Below are 3500 nucleotides of genomic sequence, written 5' to 3'. Positions count from 1 at the left end.
CTCACAGCAACCTCCAACTCCTGGACTCAAGTGAGTCTCCTGCCTCTGCCTCCCAAGTAGCTGGGACTACAGGCGCCCACCACAACGCCTGGCTATTTTTTTTTTGGTTGCAGCCATCATTGTTGTCTGGCAGGCCCAGGCTGAATTTCAACCTGCCAGCTCAGGTATATGTGGCTGGCGCCTTAGCCGCTTGAGCCACAGGCGCCGAGCCAGAGTTGAACATTTTGACTGTTAAGTTGTGCCTGCACTGTATTTAAAACATTAATAAATTTTATTTTTTAAGAAATTTAAGATTCACAGTAATACAGCATACAGACATTGCCCATGTATTTCCTGTCCCACACAGCCTCTCCCATTATCAACATCCCCTGCCAGAATGGTACATGTGTTATCATCAAGCATCATATTGCCCAAAGTCCAGTTTATATGGGGGTTCATGTATTATAAAAGCTTATAAAGTAAAAGTAAGCTAGGGCGGCGCTTTTATTTCTTCATTTTATTTTTTGAGATAGTCTCACTTTGTTGCCCCCAGTAGAGTGCTGTAACATCACAGCTCACAGCAATCTCAGATTCCTGGTCTCAAGTGATTCTCTTGCCTCAGCCTCCTGAGTAACGGAGACTGTAGGTGCCTGCCACAGTGCCTGGCTGTTTTTAGCGGCAGCGTCTCGCTCTTGCTTAGGCTGGTCTTGAACCTGTGACCTCAGGCAATCCGCCCGCTTCTGCCTCCCAGAGTGCTGATTACAGGTGTGAGCCAGTGTGCCCTTGTTTATTTTTTAAATTTTTATATGTTCTGAGACAGTCTTACTGTGTTGTTTTGGGTAGTGCTGTGCATCATAGCTCACAGCATCCTCAAACTCTTGAGCTCAGGCAATCCTCTTGCCTCTGCCTCCTGCCTGTAACTGGTTACTACAAGTGCCCACTATGATGTTCTGCTAGTTTTTCTATTTTTAGTAGAGCTGGGGTCTTGCTTTTGCTCCGGCTGGTTTTGAGCTTAGGAATTTAAGGTTATAGTGAGCTATGATTATGCCATTGTACTCCAGGGTAAAAAAAGAAAAAACTGAGATACAAACACATACATGGGCTGGTATGGTGGCTCATAACCTGTAATCCTAGCACTCTTGGAGGCTGAGGAGGGTGGAGTGCTTGGGCTCACAGGTTTGAGACCAGCCTGAGCAAGAGCGAGACTCCATCTCTAAAAATAAGCAGTCATTTTGTTGGGCGCCTCTAGTCCCAGCTACGCGGGAGGCTGAGGCAAGAGAATCACTTGACCCCAAGAGTTTGAGATCGCTCTGAGCTCTGATACCATGGCACTCTACCAAGGGTGACAAAAATGAAACTCTGTCTCAAAAAAAAAAAGAAAGAAACACACCTAAGTGTAAGCTTTTTTTTTTTTTTTTTTGAGACAAGAGTCTAATTATATCACCCTTGGTAGAGTCCTGTGGCGTCACAGCTCACAGCATCTTCTAACTCTTGGGCTTAAATGATTCTCTTGCCTCAGCCTCCTGAGTAGCTGAGACTACAGGCACCCGCCACAATGCCCAGCTATTTTTTTTTTGTAGTTGTTGTTGTTTAGCAGGGCAGGTTCAAACCCGCCATTGTCCATGTATGTGGGGCCAGTGCCCTAACGATTGAGCTATGGGTGCTGAGACGTAAGTCTAGGCTTAGACAGGGTTGGGATCATCGTCACTGTCTCACTAGGTAGCAAGGTGAATCAAGCTGTCATCTTCTATGCCATTAGCAGGGCAGTAAATTTATTTTCACTAGCCATCATTGGAGACAAGTAGTGTGTTGCCATTGCTGACCAAAATGTCATTATTTGACAATGAATATAACTTATGTTCTCTCTTTTCTTTTTAGCCTGGTTGGAGATATACTGATTTTGTTGATCTTTTCAAAGAACCAGCTTTTGGTTTTGGTCATTGTTCTCTGTTGATTTCCTGTTTTCAGTTTCATCAGTTTCTCCTCTAATATTTATTATTTCTTTCTTTTTGCTTTCTTTGGATTTAATTTGCTCTTCTTTTTCTGGTTTTGTAAGGTGGAGACTTAGGTAATTGACATATCTTTTCAACATATGTATTCAGTGCTATACATTTTCCTCCTTTTAGCACTGCTTTCCCTACCTCCCACACATTTTGATAAGTTATGTTTTCATTTGGTTTAAAATTGTTTTTTTCTTTTGAGACAAGAATCTCACTGTCACCCCCAGTAGAGTGCTATGGTGTCACAGCTCACAGCAACCTCAAAGTCTTGGGCTCAAGCGATTCTCCTGCCTCAGCCTCCCGACTAGCTGGAGCTATAGGCGCCTGCCACAACGCCTGGCTATTTTTTCTGTTGTAGTTGTCATTGTTTAGTTAGCCTGGCCAGGTTTGAACCTGCCAGCCTCTATATATGTGGCCAGCACCCTAACCACTGAGCTATGGGTGCCAAGCCTGGTTTAAAGTATTTTTTATTTCTCTCAAGATTTCTTCTTTGTCTCATGTGTGTTTTTGGTTTTGTTTGTTTGTTTTTGGTTTTTGTGACAGAGTCTCAGTTCCAAGAGCTGGAGGTTGCTGTGAGCTGTGATGTTACAGTACTCTACTGAGGGCAACAAAGTGAGACTCTGTGTCTAAAAAAAGAAAAAAAAAAGCAGATTACTAGATTGTTCTACATGTCAGGTGTACCAACTAAAATTTGTACCAGCAATGTATAAGAGTGTTTTTCTTACTTTCTTTTTTTTTTTTGAGACAGAGTCTCACTATGTCACCCTGGGTAGAGTGCTGTGGTATTACCTCTCACAGCAACCTCAAACTCTTGGCCTTAAGTGATTCTCTTGGTTCAGCCTCCCAAGTAGCTGGGTCTATAGGTGCCTGACACAACACCCGACTATTTTTTGTTACAGTTGTTATTGTTGTTCAACTGGCCTGGGCTGGGTTCAAACCTGCCTCCCTCAGTGTATGTGGCTGGTACTGTAACCACTGTGCTACGGGTGCCAAGCTGAGAGTGTCTGTTTTTCTACATGTTTGCAAGTTTAGTGGGAGTGACTTTAATTTGCATTTCCTAGGGAATATTTTAAATGTGTAATTTTTGTTGTTGTTTTTTTTAGAGGGAGAGTCTCAGTTTATTGCCCTCAGTAGAGTGCTGCCGTGTCACAGCTCACAGCAACCTCCAACTCCTGGGCTTAGGCAATTCTCTTGCCTCTGTCTCCTGAGTAGCTGGGACTATAGGTGCCCGCCACCATGCCCGGCTATTTTTTTGTTGTTGCAGTTTGGCCTGGGCCGGGTTCGAACCTGCCACCCTCAGTATATGAGGCCGGCACCCTACCCACTGAGCCACAGGCATCGATGTGTAAATTAATGGAAGATTACTTATATTTACATTTCCTTTAAAAAAGGATAAATGAGGCTCGGCGCCTATAGCTCAACCGGCTAAGGTGCCAGCCACGTACACCTAAGGTGGCGGGTTCGAATCCCCAGCCTGGACCCGCCAAACAACAATGACGGCTGCAACCAAAAAAATAGCCG

The 3500-nt window shown here is 44.1% G+C and overlaps 1 protein-coding gene across 1 annotated transcript in view; it reads left to right on the top strand.

Moving 5' to 3' along the window:
* The window catches only part of LUC7L (LUC7 like), a 33027-nt gene that overhangs the window by 22105 nt on the left and 7422 nt on the right, over nucleotides 1–3500 (top strand). The gene's annotated exons all lie outside the window — the stretch shown is intronic.

This window comes from Otolemur garnettii, unplaced genomic scaffold (genome assembly GCF_000181295.1).
Source record: "Otolemur garnettii isolate 467f Iridium unplaced genomic scaffold, OtoGar3 scaffold00044, whole genome shotgun sequence".
Lineage (NCBI taxonomy): Eukaryota > Metazoa > Chordata > Mammalia > Primates > Galagidae > Otolemur > Otolemur garnettii.
This window is presented reverse-complemented; position numbering and strand designations above follow the sequence as displayed.